Source organism: Ursus arctos, unplaced genomic scaffold (assembly GCF_023065955.2).
Source record: "Ursus arctos isolate Adak ecotype North America unplaced genomic scaffold, UrsArc2.0 scaffold_36, whole genome shotgun sequence".
Taxonomy (NCBI): Eukaryota; Metazoa; Chordata; class Mammalia; order Carnivora; family Ursidae; genus Ursus; species Ursus arctos.
In genome coordinates, this window is record NW_026623050.1 from 12,752,749 (window position 1) to 12,771,770 (window position 19,022).

A 19,022-nucleotide genomic window follows, 5' to 3' on the forward strand; every position below is an offset into this window, starting at 1 on the left:
GCAATTCTTGGCAATATTCAAAGTTTTGGAAGATACAGATTTTTAATTTACATCTCTGGAGAAATCCTTTGGGTTTTGCATTGCTTAGTCATTAAATCTTTAGTTTTATGTATCTAAATAATTTTTCTTTGTCTTGTAAAAGAATTTTATTACTTATTTTACATATCCAGCTTCCACTATCTTTAAATCAAATAGAAATCACTAGGATCTAGGCTTGAAAACCTGGCATACAAAATTAATGAAATAGTTTTGTCTTTACTTTAGAATGTCAATATTCATAAACCGTAAGCAACACGCACTTCCGTGAGTACTACAAATAGGACTGAGGGTTCAGTCCCTGAGAACTGAAACCTAAAAAGTTAAAAAATAAGACAGGACTAATTTAATCATATAATTTAGCTGGAGATCCAAGACTACAAACACTCTCTAGTTTTTTTGCTCTTCTTAACACTGTCTACTAATCCTACTAGTTCTACCCTTATTAACCTTTAGTCAGAAACCCAGTTTATTTAGTCTTTCTAAATATTTGACATAAAAGTCACCTATTATGTATTGTGACTTCAAAACTTTTACAGACTATAAAATTTCTAGTGTAACCATCACTTAACATTTATGAAGTATCAAACTGACCTTGTGCCTCTAGGGTACTCAGTTTCCAGATATTTAGACTGATGAGTAAATATCCAATAATTTGAACTTTTTCCCTCTATTTTCTTCACTTACTGTACTGCCTTTGTTTTGAGGGCATGAGTATGTGTGAATTTGTAGTTTTCTAAGTCATATTAAAAATGCTTGCCACAATGGGCACAAATTATTTAAAGTGAGATCTTTGGCTACATTATTAATAGTTTATATAATTTCATCACATTATTCTGTAGAAATAGCAAGGATTTGAGAGCCAGAAAATTTCTTATTCAAATCTTAGGCCTACCACTTCCAAGCTGTATGATTTGAGTAAGTGACTTATTTCTGAGCCTCTTTCCTTATGTGAAAAGCAGGGGTTATTATAAACATTATGGGGAATGAAAAATGGTGATGTGTAATTTAATTATTACAGAAACAAGCAAGGATAAGGTACTCAATAAATAGTAGTTAACATGAAAATTGTCAACACCTGGGAGAAGTACAACACCCCCTTCAACAGAACATGTGTTGTGATTTTTGGTTCACTGAATCTGGTCACAGCTCTGATAAGGCTTATATCAGGAGCTCTCTAGAGATCCTGAATGACACGCCATTAACAGACTACATAAGGAGTGATTATGTTGGCAGGGGTCTTTACACGCATATGATACCACTTTGCAGGACATTGCATTCCACCTGCTTCTCACATTCACTGTAATATTCGGCAACATGGTATGATTCATAGGGGAATGCCACAGTTCTGGTTAAGATGGCAACTTGTTAACAGACAACTTGATAATCTCTTTCTCATTTCCAGATCCCCATACAAATGATAAAATGATTGAAAAAAAATGAAGAAATGTTTGAAGGTCCCCAAATTTGCCCTTGAAAAAGCAGCTCAGCAAAATATTGGCAGACCCCACTGACAAGGCCTCATTTCCAAGGCTTGAAAAGCTTGAAAGCACAGTTCATCACTTACAAACACTTTGACACCTGGAGATTTGTATCACTTAAACGTACCTATTTATGGGGGGGTGGTGTTCTGATTTTGAAGAGTCACTACCCCAAGAAAAAAGTTGTCATCTTCCTGAGGTAATGGGGATTTCCTTGACAAGTATGTACCAGGGCCAGAAAGAAATCTAGACACATCCATAGAATGAACCAGTACAGAATTTACATCACATAAATGGATATCAATCCTCTGACATAGTGGTATCTTCCAATGCAGAAAAGTAAAACCCCACAACCCAAACAACCACAAAGATGATGATGTCCAAGCTACCTATGAAGATCCTTAAACTGTTTGCACCCTAAGCTGCCTATATAAATTCACATCAAATACTTTAATACTTGAGAATAACTACTTAAAATAAGAAGTGGACCAGTAATGACCTCAGTTGTACCTCCCAGGGTCCCAGCTTAACAAATCTGATCAACCAATAGTGTCCATCTTAGAAAATCTAGGGTCTTTCTCCTTAAATTTCTGTATTGAATTTTCCGGTTGGCTAGAACATCAATCTAGGTATAGTAGGATATATTAAGAATTGCACATAATCCAACTGGGCCTACAAGGAAAAAGCCTAAGGTAATGCTATCACCTATTACAAATTCAATCAGTGAGGATGACCTGAATGCATTCCAGGCCAAGGAAGGTACAAATTACTCTGTTCTCTAAAGAAAAACAAGATACTGTCTGGTTCCCTCACAGGAAGCAAAATCCCACAGGCATATGTGGTATCCCTTGGAAAGATAATGTGGTTGATAATTACCCCAACCAAAGTGGTTTCTACATCAGTGTAAAGATGTACAGGTTGACACTGCCTACAGTGTGGCCTCCCAACTGCCTGGTAGGCCTTAGCATTCCCAAACTGGTTCCAGTTACTGAATCTAGTCCTTATTTTAGAGGGACCACCTGAGGGTAGTCAATCTAATCTGTACTGTTAGTTCACCCCAGCAGGGAGGTGACATTCGTTTGCCTCACAGAATGACTACATTTGAGGTTGGGAAAATCATCCAGAGATGTTTTGTGTGGGTGGTAAAGAAACTGGGGCCATCCCTGCTATTTCCAAGAGACTTACTAGAAAGGGAAATGGTGATCAAATCTGGGTCAGAGCCATCTCTGGGGGACAGAAGACGCAGTATTAAGGAGGGCATGTGTTGCACTGGGTGTTATACGCAAGTAATGAATCATGGAACTTTATATCGAAAACTAGGGATGTACTGTATGGTGACTAACATAATACAATAAAAAGAAAAAGAAGAAGTTATAGTTACAGCACTTGTGACAATTTGGAAGAGCCTCACCAGGGAATTTTCTTTGGGGAAGAAGGCTTTTGGGGAGTTTTGAAAGGGAATGTTTATCAATGCCTCTCCTTCCTCCCTGTTTCCAGTGGTCCTTAGAATACCCTCACTCCACCCCACTCATGATGCTGTCTGTTTCTTTTCCTCCAACACCAAATTGTGGCATGTCTTACTCTAGCAGCTGTATCTTCACCTTTTCTACACTTACTCCCTACGTGCACCTTTTGTCCAAAAGGGTCACTAAGAATGAAAAGGGGATATAATGAAAAATTGTTAGAAGATCCTAAGTCTGTGTTACCAGTTAAAAAGAAAATATAGATTTAATGATTTGGGTATGTGTTGACAACATAAGATTAGGGAAAATAAAAAGATCTGAAGAGTTTATTTAATTGAATCCTAATTTTTTAAAAAATTAGAAATCATAACCAGAAGACTGAAAATATATTAAAATTTAATGATGTAATTTGGATTAATTTTATTTTGTAGCTTTAAAGATCTACATTTAATTCTTTTAACATACGTGTTATATATACTATATATGTGTTTTCCTCACAAGGGAAAAACAATAAATGCTATTCTTAAATTCAAATGAAATTAGTGGAAAGTCCTATAACTTCCCACAAACAATATAAAAAGAAATCTATTTTAATTCATTTTCCAACTACTTCTATCTTTACTTTCAATGCAGCTCTCTCATCTTTCCAGTTTTTTTAAATTCCTCTGAAATTTTTGTGTCATTATTTCCCCTAATAAGTGTATGACAAAATAAGATTACACATACAAGAGATTAACTGAAGGAAACACCTACAAAGGATGAACAGGGTAGGCAGAGAGAGCCTCGAGAGTGAGAGGTAGGTTTGGCACCTAAGAAAGGAGAGGACAGGAGGGAGTACCAGGTGGGAACAGTTTAAGACTGCAGCACAGTTTTAGGGACATTCCAGCTGCTGGAGTAGGCATATCAAGTCAACGTTGCTCATTGGAGGAAACCCCCCCACTCCTGCTGGAGTGGACATCAGTGGTTCCCTGCTTCCCATGCTCAGTAATTGACTGTGAACAGTGAGGGAAAACCTGGCCCCTGGTGAAAACGCAGAGGGGGATTCTAGAAGGGGCACTGGCCACCTATATTGTCTTCAGGAGAATTTTGGGTGGCACACCTTATTACTTGTACCTTTATGAACTGTCTACTTTTAAAATTAGAGAAAAACGAACTTTAGCATATTTCTTTCATCTGTGAATTTGTCAGTGGAAGGAATTCTGGAGTTAGACCTAAAGCCGATCCCAGTTTTGCCACTGACATGCTAGATGATATTAAGCAACTCACAGAAGCTCTCAACTTCCTCAAGAAAAGTCTTCACTAGAACAGCATGGTAGAAACTTCCTAGCATAGTTTCTCAAGTAGGGGATGCTTTTGTAGAAACTCCCCACATGCGCAGCCATGCTTATGTTATGTGAGCCTATTCAACTGGCCATATCTGAAAGCACATGGGAAAAATACCTGATTTACACTGTGCCAATTAAAATCTTTCTTCCAGAAATTTGGGATTAGGTCACACATGTCAGTGTCTAAACATATGACCTTGGAAGAAAAACAAATTTATAACCAACACTGTCCATGTATATGATCAACTTTCATCATGTGCACCTCAAATCACACACACAGAAAGAGAGCAGACTGGACTTGAATACAAGAGGCTAAAGCAAGAGATAATTGGGAAGAGATACAAAGAGATATGTGAACTGGGAATACCTGCCTTTGTGCCTGATGTTCACATTTCCTGGTATCCATCCTGGTCACTTTTCCCTGGGGTCCTGGGGCATACTTCCTTGTTCTTATAATAAATTCCCTTTTATACATAAGTTAGTTTAAATGGATTTCTGTTGCTTTTTACCGAAAGAGCTTTTAATCAAATAGACAGAGTCCTGATTAATAGATGCTTTTCAGAATAAATGCATTTCCTTTAACCTTAGCTTTCCTGGAGTCAGCTATTTTCTGAAATCCATTTTTCCATTTTTCTTGAACTTTCATTTAGCTGGCTCTGGCCAGATTATATTAACTGATTATAGCAATGTTTGGAGACATAAGCAGTACTCTTATGTACATATCCCTTACTGGAGGTACGTGTGAGGCAGAATGAAAGAAAAACAAATATGTACACCCGAGATCACATCATTAGCCAATGAATTCCAGAAACTTGGCCAAAAAGATTCATCAGCCTCAGGTCTCCTTGCTCAGTGTTAGTATAATGGTTACCTGAGGAATCTGACTTCAGAAAGGTTCTAATCAGTGCAAAACATCCTCTATGGAATCTGACTTCAGAAAGGTTCTAATCAGTGCAAAACATCCTCTATTCAGCAAGGGTAATTTAATTAGATACTATTCTTAAAATATATTGATTACTGAATATTGTTTTCTTAACTTTTGGAAAATGCCAATGAAGTCACGATGACACTGTGTGCCACGTAAATACAATTATAAATATAATTGACTGTAATTAGGTCAATGCAATACTGCCAATACAGCATGACAAATGGAGCCATTTGTCGGTGAATAAAACTTCATCCTTCATATATAAAGTGGAGGCTACTATCCCCGAATCACCAGAAAGTGATTTTCTAGCAGTGGAGATAGCTATCTGAGCTTTCACTGTGATGACATCTATCTTTTGCCAAAGGGATTACTAGGATTAGAATACAAGGCTGCTAAACAGAGCAATATTAACTTATACATAGACTATTCTCTACGATAAATTCTATTCCCACTCTTTCATAATCACCTTCCTTTTTCATCAAGGTATGAGAAATCCCTACCTTTTAATGACACATGTTGGCTGCTAAAGAAGTCTGCACACATCCGTCCACTCAGAAATAATCTCTCCCATCCCTGTATTTGCAAAACAACTCACTGGTTCTATTATAGCTCTCATCACAAGTTGCCTCATATTTGAACTAATTCTATGCTTCTCCTTGATTCTATGCTTTTGAAAATTTACTCCTATGTCTTACTCATTTTTGTAGCTTCCAAAGAATTTACCAGTGCTTACATACTGTAGGTAATCAATTTTTTAAAACAATTAAATAATAAGTGGCTAATAATATTGATATCCCTTTAAGAGAAGGAATTTAAGCACTTTGAACTTGGGGGTCATGAGTCAGGAGATTCTTGCTACTTATACAAATAAAGCCAAATTAATTCTTTAAAATCACAGAACTTTTGCAGATGTTAGAGAAACAACATAACATGAGCAAAGACTTTATACACACCGACAAAGCAGGTTGAAATGTACGTAATTGGCACTGAAGTCAAAGTCTCTTTGTATTAAATATAACTTTAAGTATACTAATATCTCGAAGCATTTTATGTAAGTATCTGATTAGTTCTCCAGACAAGGTGGATTGTAACTCAAAGATAATGGGAAGGATCTGTTTAAATGTCACGGGAGAGGAAGTTATACCATAGCTTTAATAGCTTTTTAATGCTCAGAATCTGATAATAGTAATTTTAGTTTGATAATTCAGAGAATGGGAGATATTTGCTTCTTAGAGAGTTAAATGAACCATGTGAAAAATACAAATTCCATATAAGAAATATTTGATAAAATGTTTAATATATTCTGACATTTACTGAGAAAGGATACTTAACACAGTAACAAATTTCCTTTCTTTCAGTCTAAAATACTTTAAATTATACTTATTTTATTACTATACATTCATAAAAATAAAATTATAATTGTAAACATATATTGATTGTAGAGTTAGAGAAATTACGTAGTAAGAAAACAAATATTACCATTATTTCCACAATCCAGAAATAACTATCATTACATTTTACTGGATTTCCATTAATATGTTTTATTATATATAATATATATAATAAATTTAACATAATTGTTTAAAAACTGTAAATAAGTATAGATCTTGCATTTTCACTTAAAATTTTAATGTGAAACATTATCCATGGTACTGAAAAGACTTTTATTTTTATCAATGACTATGTAACATTATATTATATGGATATGCTTATATATTTTAAGGAATTTCTCTATTATTTGGCAACTTCTTTATTATGAATATTTTTCATTGATCTTCATAATTTTTGTATTTATTTATTTATTTGAATAACATTAGTATTTGAAATGATATGGCCATTTTAAAGGTTCTCAACATAATTTACCACCTTGCTTTAGAGAAAAATCATCAAAGTTTTACTCCCCTAAATAATCACACACATTTCATATTTCTCTATGTCTCTATGTGCTTTGACTGCTCTGAGAAAATATACGTATTCCAAATTTACTTACATTTGCTAATGATGCTTTTTTACTTTATGTCATATGTACTATTAATTAAGAGCCAAAAATTCTATAGTGACTCAGATCCTGGTTTCATTTAGCCAATATCCTCTCTTTATCAAGTTTTACCATTTTATCAATTTTGGTGGTAAAAAGCAAACATAAAAATGTTGCCCTGATCATGCACAGCTTTCTTTTTTAAATAAAATACTGTGAATACTTGGCATTTATTTATTTATTTATTACTAGGTTTATGTTTTCAGTAAATTTACTTGGGGGAAAAGAGCCCTTATATTTATTCCCTAATGGATAACAATAATGATGATGATGACGTGTGCTACAAACAAGCACGGTGATGTTCTTTCTTTGTGCTAGACTCAGAGTAAGCCCTCATTTTCATTACTTGATTTGATCCCAAGGTGAAAAAAAGTAATGTAATTATTTATTGCAAAATTTTAAGCCCTACAGTCTTTGGTCTGGGTCTAAAACTGTATCTAAAAACTATATATTCTCCCTGTTAGTCAAATTGTGACTGAATCCAGACTATAATCTTCTAATCATCAATTATTAGTAGCCTCTTTGGAAAGTATATGAGAGCTATGAAAAGTCACGATTTAGAGCTGCCTAGTCATTTAGAAGATTAATTAGATAAAAATGAAAGGTGAGATTTTTAGAAGAGACTGACCTGGAGATAATACAGAAATAATCATAAACTGTGTTACCTGAAGAACCCTCACATCAGATTTGCACCTCTTCTGCATGTTGTAATATCTGTACCTTGTAGCCATGAATGTTTTCGCTAGGTTTTTAAGTTGGTAGCAGTCCCATTTATAATGTCTGAACTTCAAATTTTCAATATTGTCTCTCATGGAATATAATATTAATCTGTATCTAATTGCTTTTTGTGGATCAACTGCATTAAATCCAGCAAATGCAAATTTAAATAAGTAGCTGGTAAATCCTTATAAAGCAGAAACATATCAGGGAATTATGGTATAAATGCTTCTGTAAGTTAGCACCTTTTCTCTGCTCCATTTAGAAATCATATAAAAATTTACCCAGGGAGAGAGAATTAGAAAAATCCATTTTCAGGGAAACTTTGAGACACATTTAATCTATAGACTATAAATACATGGAAGAGTAAAGATTGCACAAAAGCCATCATGAAGAAATGAAGAGATGATGAACAGAGGTTGAGTGGCAGAAAACCCTAGGGGGAAAAAAATCATTTCTTTAAAGTGAGGGACTCATCATGGATTGCAAAAGTTTACCCCTTCAATGTAACAGAGGCAGGAACCAAATTAAGAAGCTGTCAGGAATTCCATTTTATTGAGAAAGGCCGAAGGAGTTTGCATAGAATCTTCCTATATATTATTGTTCCAGAACTATATAATTTGTTCAATGATGAGTAATAAACTGGTACAGCATTAACACAAAAATACTGCAAGGAAAAAGGATGGAAAAGAGCAGCAGAATTCAAAAGAGAGTTTACACAAGTAGGTTATACTTTTGTAATCTTTCAGACTTCACCTCCAAAAGGATGATTCCTTCTTTACTACTGCAAGAATAAAAAGATTCCTTTAAACGTGGCCTTTTTTTATAATTAACAAAAAATATACCACTAAAAGATAAAATCAAAACAAGGTATTAATATAAATATTTAAAGATAATATTTTTTAAGCTTTCCTGAAAGGAAAAAAAAACAAAGATGGACTATTAAATTGAAAGCGGAGAACATGATTTTTCAGGAAAAATCAACACAGAACATTTAACAGCAAGACATAAGCTGGTAAACTTATTCAATTTAAAGGAATAAAAAAGAAACCTTTCAGTTAATTAAGCAGGGAGTTCAAGTCACCTCTTAGGGGAAAAAATATCAAACAGGCTTCAGATTTCCCCAAAGCAACATTCAATGCCAGAATATAATAGGGAGATAACTGTAAGATACTTGAGAAAAGATTTTATATTCAGACAAGCCAACATTCAAGTAGAAAGCTAAAGAAAACCTGTTTGACATTGTCACAAGTCAGAGAATATTGTTCTTAGGAGTTCTTCCTTGGGAAAATTATTAAAGAATGAACTTCAGCAAACTAATATATGACTTTGAAAACTACCAGAAAAGGATTAGCAGGATGAATAAATTCTATTTAACTGTAGAACAAAGAGTGAAATAAATGTGAAAATTAGAATGGAGTGGAATAAATCATATAAGAAATTTATACATAACTTATAGTACCAAATTGAATACTAAAAAAGGCACTAATATAGATTGAAACTGGTTAATAAGAGAATTGAGAAGTAAAAGTTTGTATTATCACCCATTACAATAAGGAGACAATAAGCTACAGTCTAAAGAAATATAATTGTCACTCAACAATATATTATAAAAATCTTTCCATATCACCCAGAAAGAATCTACAGCTGCTTTTATTGGTGGTATAGGATTTTTGTTTCTGAATATATAATGATCCTTTTAAATGAGCCATATTATTGGAGATGTAGGTGTTTGCCAAATGTTAGTATTATAAGAAATAGGCTATGAACTTTTAATGTATGTTTTTATGTATTTGTGTAATTACTTTTTAAGTAAAAGTCCTAGTAATAGAATTCTTGGGTCAACAGACTGACAAATTTTGGAACTATCTTTTGAAATAAGGAATGGTGATAATTATTTCTCTTGATCTTTGCCAACACTAGATATCACTATTGATTTATTTCTTTACAAAATTTCTGAGCAGGGGATATGTCATATTTAAATTTACAATTATTTCATTATTCATAAAACAAACAAATTCATTATATGTTGCTTGCTCGTATTAATTCATTTTTCAAAACAACTGTTTATTCCCTTTGTCTACACTCCAGGAGGGAGGACAAAGGGGAGGTAAACAGGATGAAACTTGCAATATTTTCATACTGCTCTGCAAGTGTTTATCATATATTAAGACAATCCTTTATCATGTTTGTGTAAATACTGCCTCCTTTAAAAATTTTATTTATAGCATTTACAAAACTATAAATAATTAAATTTTATGTTAAAATCTATTTTTCTTTTTTCCCTATAGCTTCTGCCTTTATGTTACACTTAGGAAAAAATTTTGATCCTAATGTTACATATATAAACTTATTTTACTACCTTAATTCTGTAGATTTCCTATAGCATCTGCGATTTATTTTTGTCTCCCATTATTTTCTGCTTTCTCTAATTTTAACTGAAAATTTTGTATGATTCCGTTTTCTCTCCCTGTTTAGCATATCAATTGTACTTATCTTTCAAATATTTTTGGTGGTTGCTTTAAAGTTTGAAATATATCTTTAGAACAAATTCAAGTCCATTTTCTTTATTTTTCAATTTGAGATAATGCATTTAGTGCTTTTTTTGCAATCTGAGTACAGGTGACACACAATGTTACATTAGTTCAGATGTACAACACAGTGATTTAACAACTCTATACATTATGCTATACTCACCACAAATATAGCAACCATCTATCACATTACAATGCTATTACAATATCATTGGCTATATTTCTGATGCTGTACCTTTTATTCCCATGAATTGTTCTTTCCATAATTGGAAGCCTGTCTCTCCCTTTCCCCTTCACCTATTTTGTCCTATCGCCCATCTTTTGGCAACCATCTATTTGTTCTCTATATTTATAGGTCTGATTCTGCTTTTCGTTTTTTGGTGTGTTTTTTCAGATCCACCATGTAACTGAAATCCTATGACATTTGTCTTTCTCTGACTTATTTAGCTTAGCATAATACCCTTTGAGGCCATCCATGTTGTTGCAAATGGCAAGATCTCATCCTTTTTATGGCTGTGTATTATTCCATTATATATATATCACATCTCCTCTATCTACTCATCTATCGATGGACACTTGGCCTGCTTCCATATCTTGGCTATTGGAAACAATGCTGCAATAAACACAGGGTGCATATATCTTTTTTTTAAAGATTTTATTTATTTATTTATTTATTTATTTATTTATTTATTTATTTTTATTTATTATGCTAGCGGGGTAGGGACAGAAGTAGAAGGAGAGAGAGAGAGATCTCAAGCAGAATCTATGCTGACTGCAGAGGTTGACGTGAGGCTTGATCTCATGACCTGAGCTGAAAGCAAGAGTTGGACACTTAACCACCTGAGACATCCAGGCACACTAAAGATGTATATATCTTTTTGAATTAGTGTTTTCATTTTCTTTGGTTAATACCCAGTAGTGGAATTATTATGATCATATGGTATTTCTATTTTTACTCTTTTGAGGAACCTACATATTATTTTCCACAGTGGGTGTATCAACTTACATTCCTACCAACAATGCACGAAGGTTCCTTTCCCTCTATTTCCTCATCAACACTTGTTATTTTTTGTCTTTTTGATTTTAGCCATTCTGACACGTGTGAGGTGATATTTTATTGCGCTTCAGATTTGCATTTCCCTGATGATTAGTGATACTGAGCATCTTTTTTTTTTTTTAAGATTTTATTTATTTATTCGACAGAGAGAGAGACAGCCAGTGAGAGAGGAAACACAAGCAGGGGGAGTGGGAGAGGAAGAAGCAGGCCCATAGCAGAGGAGCCTGATGTGGGGCTCGATCCCAGAACGCCGGGATCATGCCCTGAGCCGAAGGCAGACGCTTAAGTGCTGTGCCACCCAGGTGCCCCTGAGCATATTTTCATATGTTTGTTTGCCATTGGTATGTCTTCTTTGGAAAAAAAAAAGTCTATTCAGCTCTTCTGCCCATTCTTTAATCAGATAACTTGATTTTTCTTTGCCCTTGAGTCATATAAGTTCTCTATATATTTTGGATATTAACTCCTTATCAGATATATCATGTGCAGTTATCTTTTCCCATTCAGTAAGTTGTCTTTTTGTTGGTGGTGATAGTGGTTTCTTTCACTGTGCAAAACCTTTTTATTTTAACAAGTCCATTTTCAAATGAAACTCTACCACTTCACGGGGCGCACAGGGTCCTTATAATAGAGTATTCCCAAATCTTCCCTCCATTCCTTATTACATTTGTTTTCACTTCACTTATCTATAAGTGATAATCACCTGATTGTTGCTAATGTCATTTTAGACAAACTGTTCAAAAGTGACATCATTTGCAAATAAAAGAATAAAAATTACTTTACCTTTATTTATTGCTTCTCTAATAGTCTTCATTTTTTTATGTAGATCCAAGTTTCTGACCTAGATTATCTTCCTTTCGAAAGCTTCTTTCAATATTTCTTGCAATACAGGTCTCCTTGTGACAAATTTGATCAATTTTTGTTCATCCAAGGAAGTATTCGCCTGAGTTCTGAAGGACAGTTTCACTGGATACACAATTATAGGATGGTATTTTTTCTTTCAACAGTATATACTTCCCTTTACTCTGTTCTTGAAAAAAAAGTCCAATTTAATTATTTTCCTTCTTTTTTTATAGATAGGGATTTTTTTCCTTCTGGCTTCTTTCTAAATTTTCCCTTTGTCTTTGATTTCCTGTAGTTTGAAAATGGTATTCCTAGGTGTAATTTTTAATATTTTTCCCTGCAGGTCCTTGCTAAGCTTTCTGAACCTGTGGGTTGGTGTCTGAATTTAATTGTGGAAAATTAGCAGTCATCATTTCTTCAAACATTTCTCTTATTCCTTTCTCTCTTTTTGCTCCTTCTAGCATTTCCATTTTGTAATGGTACTTGATATTGTGCTCGATATTTTCTTTTTTCCTTCTATTTTCCTTTTGCTTTTTGGTTTAGAAAATTTCTGTTGAAGTATCTTCAAGCTCATGATTCATTCCTCATCTGTATCCAGTCTAGTGATGATCCCATCAAAGATATTCTTCATTTTTCTATTATTTTTGATTTCTAGCATTTCCTTTCAATTCTTTCTTCAAGTTTCCATTCATCTGATTACATTATCCATCTACCTTTGAATTTTATTATTCACTTTTTCCATTAGAGCCCTTAATATATTGATCGTGGTTACTTTAATTTTCTGGTTTTAAACTTTCAGAATATCTGCCACATCTGATTCTGTGTGTGTGTGTGTGTGTGTGTGTGATTTTGTATTATAATGTTTGTCTTTTTCATTTTTTAAATTTTTAAAAATGATTTGTTTATTTGAGAGAGAGAGAGAGAGAGAGAGAGGAAGAGGGAGCATGAGCAGGAGGAGGGCTACAGGGAGAAGCAGACTCCCCACTGAGTGTCAGGGAGCCTGAGGGAAGGTTTGATGGCAGGCTCCTGGGATCATGACCTGAGCTGAAGGCAAATGCTTAAGTGACTAAGCCAACCAATTGCCCCAAATGTTTGTCTTTTTTAGACTGTGTTTGTTGTTGCTGCCTTTTAGCATGCCTTGTAAGTTTTCGTTGAGATCCAGATATGGTAAAAGGTGTTGAGGTAGTTATTTAGTATGAAGTTCATGTTTTCAAGACTAGGAGTTAGGTTCTGTTTACTGGTCATTGTAGTTCTGGTGTTAGAGGCTAAATTTTCCTCTAGTATCTGGTTTTGGTCTTCCTTGTTGTCTTTGGGTTTCTCTAGAGACTCCTTCTTAAAAAGGGTCTGAGGCTTGAAATTCCCTTACAAAATTCTTAATTTCTAACATTTCCTTTCAATGTTTTTCACACAATTTTAATCTCTCTACTTCTTTTACCACTTTGTTTTTACATATTATCTGCTTTTCCATTATTTCCAAGCAAAGGTTATAGTTTTTCTTTTTTTTAAATTTTACTATCGTATGATTCCAATCTTTGTCTTATCTGAGTCTGATTCTGATGTTTGTTTTGTTCATTCAGATGGTGTTTTTATCTTGCCTTTGGTATATTTCATAATTTTCTGTTGAAAACTAAACCTGTTCTATTGGGTAATAGGAACTGAGTTAAACAGGCCTTTAGTATAAGGACTCATGATAATCTGGCTAAGAGATGGGTTGTGTTTATTGGTTATAGTTGTAGGTACTAGACCTACAAATTTCTCTTGTATCCTTGTTTTTGTCCCACTTTCACAAGTGTTTCTCCATTGGTATCATTTTTCCCCTTTAAATGAGATAGCAAGTTTGCAGGGGGTGGTGCTAAAGTTGCAGAAATGTCCTTCTTCCGGGGGGGGGGGGATAAATCTCTCAAAAATTATTTTTTTCCTGGAGAGTATACCTTTGTTATGGAGAGTACTATGGGCATATTTCATAATGGCCACCCTTTCGCTTATGCTGTTGGAGCCAGGAAAAAAAAAAAAAAGTCTCCCAAAGATCTTTACCATGAGAATATGACAGTTCTAAAGTTAAAGGTCATGACAGGTGCATGGATGGCTCAGTTAAGCATCCGACTCTGGATCTCAGCTCAGGTCTTGATCTCTGGGTTGTGAGTTCAAGCCCTGCACTGGGCTCCACACTGGGGGTGAAGCCTACTTAAAAAAAAAAAAAAAGGCCATGAATGTATGGGCTTCCCTTACATCTTCAGCCCTCAGAAATTTCTATCGCATGCGAGTCACTCTTAATTTTCAGGAAAATTTTCTTTTCTTTTTTCTTTTCTTTTATTATGTTATGTTAGTCCATATAGTACAGCAAATTTTCAAAATAAACATTTAACTGTTTATACTAGTTTGTGGCTCCAGGGGCTTGTGCTGTAGGGAAGCAGATGTTGGTTGTGCTCTGGATTTGCCGGTCTTTCCAGATTTCAACATGATGTTTTGCCCCATCTCCTAGGTTCTCTGATGGGTCAAAATTATTTATTTTCAGTTATTTCTTATTGTAAGGAAAGAGATGACAACCTCCAAACTACCTGCTGGAGCTGAAACTGAAAGTTTATACTTGATTTTGTATTATACATAGAGTGTAATACCTCCCAGCCTTCAACTGGTGAGATCTTCTATTCTAGAGCTACTTTTTCAGGTAATGACAGAACTGAGGGCTAAATAAGAGGAACACCTTCCACAGTCCTGTAGTCAGTTAAAGTGTACTAGATTAGAGTAATTTTCTTGTCCTTCTTCCTTCTCACATCCTGTTTCCCTTGATTTCCATGGGTAACCATAGGATTATTGTTGTTTATTGATATCTGCAAATAATTTTCAATACTAATCTAGAGCACATATATAAATCTATTTGTCTAGCAATAGTTACATTCCCCTACCATTTGTTCAGCAGCTCAAAATCTTTGTTCACTTTAATTCTAAGCTATTCTTTTCAAATAAAAATTTTAAGAAACTAATGAATGTGACACAGGCTCTCTCTTCAAACAGTTTTCTGTTATTGCATTTGTATCTTACACCCTAATGCTTTTAGAAGTTCCCTAACACAGATTCTCAAAAGACCACAAAAGTTGGGTAATTTCAATAATTTCACAGTTTGGAATATCTGCCCTTTAGTTCTCTAAGACTTTCTTTTATGTGTAAGAATCCAGACCTTTTCTATTCACAGTTGGTGTAATACAAAGGCAGAACCAGTTTTAGCTTAGTTTTTCTCAGCCTCAGGACTTAGCATTAGAGATAATTACAATTATGGATTTGACAATTATTAGAGATGAGATTCTGAAAGTTGTAAAATAAGGCATTCCTTCAAAAACATTGCCTTTCACCACATGAAACTCTACTCTCTCCACAACTGAAAAAGATTTCCAAGAATATTTCCCATGTTAATAAAGAATTAAAATACTTAAAAAGTCTGATTGTAACTCCATTTAAATGTGTTAATAATTATTTAAAATAAGAAAATAAGCTTTAAAAAAGTGGGTAGCATGATTATTTGATCATCCTGGAACATGGTTTACAAAGTCTACCCAAGGATTATATAATTTTCTACGAGAATGTATTTGTATTTAATTTTGCTGTATGTTAATTCACTAGAGCTGAGAAATTGTGAGGTTACACTTAACTTGTAGATTTCTGCTGAATATAAAAGATAAACCTAAATGTTATAGTTTATTTCTATGACTTTAATCAATTTTATCTACCTTGCAATCTCTGAAAACTTATCCTAACATTTTTTTTTTTCTTAAACTAAATCTCTGGGAATGCTTTCTGTGGTTTAGGGCTTCAAGTGTTGGTTTTGAGGAGAGGGAGCTGCAAGTTTCTAGGATTCCTGGTGGAAGCCAAGGTTCTCATGGAAGGTCCATTCTGGATATTCCTCTTCCCACTCTCCTTCATACTCTGACCAAACATATTCCCACAGCCTCTTGTTGCTGGATTATCTCTTCTTTGTTGCCTGCAAGATGGCCCAACTTAGCTCCTCTTCCATGATGTCCATCTGACCCACAGGAAACTTATGCAGCAGCTAACACTCACTTTTTTTAAACACCATTTGCAATGGACTACATAAAAACCCATATTCCCCAAGTGCTACTGGAACCACCTTAATTGTCTAATTCCCTCATGAATTAATGACTTTAATAAATTACTTGACATGTTTTTAGAATAGTCATGTCCTTAAATTTTTGAAAGTTATACTTTAAAACTTTATATACAAGGAACAGTATGTTAAATAAGCCCCTATTTGCCCATTATATGTCTAAATCTCTTTATTGTTGTGGCTTTTTTCTTCTTTTTTCTGTCTCATTCTCATTTCTACCATTATATTTCATTTACCTGGGCATAATTAGGAGTAGAGTACTTTTATTCATTGTTATATACTGGATGCAACTGTAGATTCACATTTGTTTTTATTTAAAGGATAAAATAATGCATATTTTATAACTGTCAGAAAATAAGGTAGAGTGTATATTCAGTTTAATTCCACCAAATGAAGTCAGAATACCTCAAACGCATTATCGCAGTTTTTCTGTTTATTTGCTTGGCATATTTGGGCGTAAATGCACACACTTTACTGAATCATACTGTAACTTTATAAATTCTCCAAATGTCTGAGCAGTAATACACCTTATTTAAATAAAGTGCTCACACCATACACAAAGATAAACTCCAAATGGATGAAAGACCTCGATGTGAGACAGGAATTCATCAAAATCCTAGAAGAGAACATAGGCAGCAACCTCTACGACATCAGCCAAAGCAACCTTTTTCATGACACATCTCCAAAGGCAAGAAAAACAAAAGATAAAATGAACTTGTGGGACTTCATCAAGATAAAAAGCTCCTGCACACCCAAGGAAACAGTCAAAAAAACTAAGAGGCAGCCCACGGAATGGGAGAAGATATTTGCAAATGATGTTACAGATAAAAGACTGGTATCCAAGATCTACAAAGAACTTCTCAAACTCAATACGCGAGAAACAAATAAATAAATCATAAAATGGGCAGAAGATATGAACAGACACTTTTCCAGTGAAGACATACAAATGGCTAACAGACACATGAAAAAATGTTCAAAATCATTAGCCATCAGGGAAATGCAAATCAAAACCACACTAAGATACCACCTTACGCCAGTTAGAAGGGCAAAAATTGACAAGGCAAGAAACAACAATTGCTGGAGAGGATGTGGAGAAAGGGGATCCCTCCTACATTGTTGGTGGGAGTGCAAGTTGGTACAGCCACTCTGGAAAACAGTGTGGATATCCCTTAAAAAGTTAAAAATTGAGCTACCCTATGACCCAGCCATTGCACTACTGGGTGTTTACCCCAAAGATACAGATGTAGTGAAGAGAAGGGCCATATGCACCCCAATGTTCATAGCAGCATTGTCCACAATAGCTAAATTGTGGAAGGAACCGAGATGCCCTTCAACAGATGACTGGATTAAGAAGTTGTGGTCCATATATACAATGGAATATTACTCAGCTATCAGAAAGAACGATTTCTCAACATTTGCTGCAACATGGACGGCACTGGAGGAGATAATGCTAAGTGAAATAAGTCAAGCAGAGAAAGACAATTATCATATGATTTCTCTCATCTATGGAACATAAGAACTAGGAAGATCAGTAGGGGAAGAAAGGGATAAAGAAAGGGGGGGTAATCAGAAGGGGGAATGAAGCATGAGAGACTATGGACTATGAGAAACAAACTGAGGGTTTTAGAGGGGAGGGGGGTGGGGGAATGGGATAGACTGGTGATGGGTAGTAAGGAGGGCACGTATTGCATGGTGCACTGGGTGTTATACGCAACTAATGAATCATTGAACTTTACATCAAAACCAGGGATGTACTGTATGGTGACTAACATAATATAATAAAAAACATTAAAATAAAAAAAATAAATAAAGGGTAATGAATAAAAAAATAAAGTGATTGTTTTTAAATCATAGAAATTATTTGCCACATTTCTTCCTAGCTAGGCTAGAAACTTCAACTTATGGTATAAATTCTGAATGCAGACAAGGAAAATGCAAAAAAAAAAAAAAAAAAAAAAAAGAGGACCTTAAAGATCATTTTTATTATAGTGTTTGAAGCTTCCATTTGAATGCTACATTCTTCAATAGAATGTCCGTATCATTTTGATATTCTAACATCAGAGTGATTTTTTTTCATATTCTGCAAATTGCTTTGGATTCGTAATATTAAAATATTTTTTAAAGATCTTAAAATTCATCTATAACAGCAACAGAAAATGATTTTTAGACATTTTATCTTAACCAAAAGGATATTTAAAGGTGCTTATTAAGTAACCAAAAATATGAAACTTGGAAACCCGTTCCCCAGTCGACTTCCATATTGACTTATATCCCATATCTGGTGAGGTGTGGTGGTGAACTTAACCAATTCACACTGCAAGACTACTATAAAGCTTAAAATAAAGGACAAAAGTATCTGCTAGTGAGGGAATTGTCTTTCTATGAATGACTTACTTAATACTTCTGGTTTCTTGCTGTTACTCTATATTTATTGTTATTCAGACCTCCTCCTAATTCTCTAGGTATTTGGTTTGTGTTCCTGA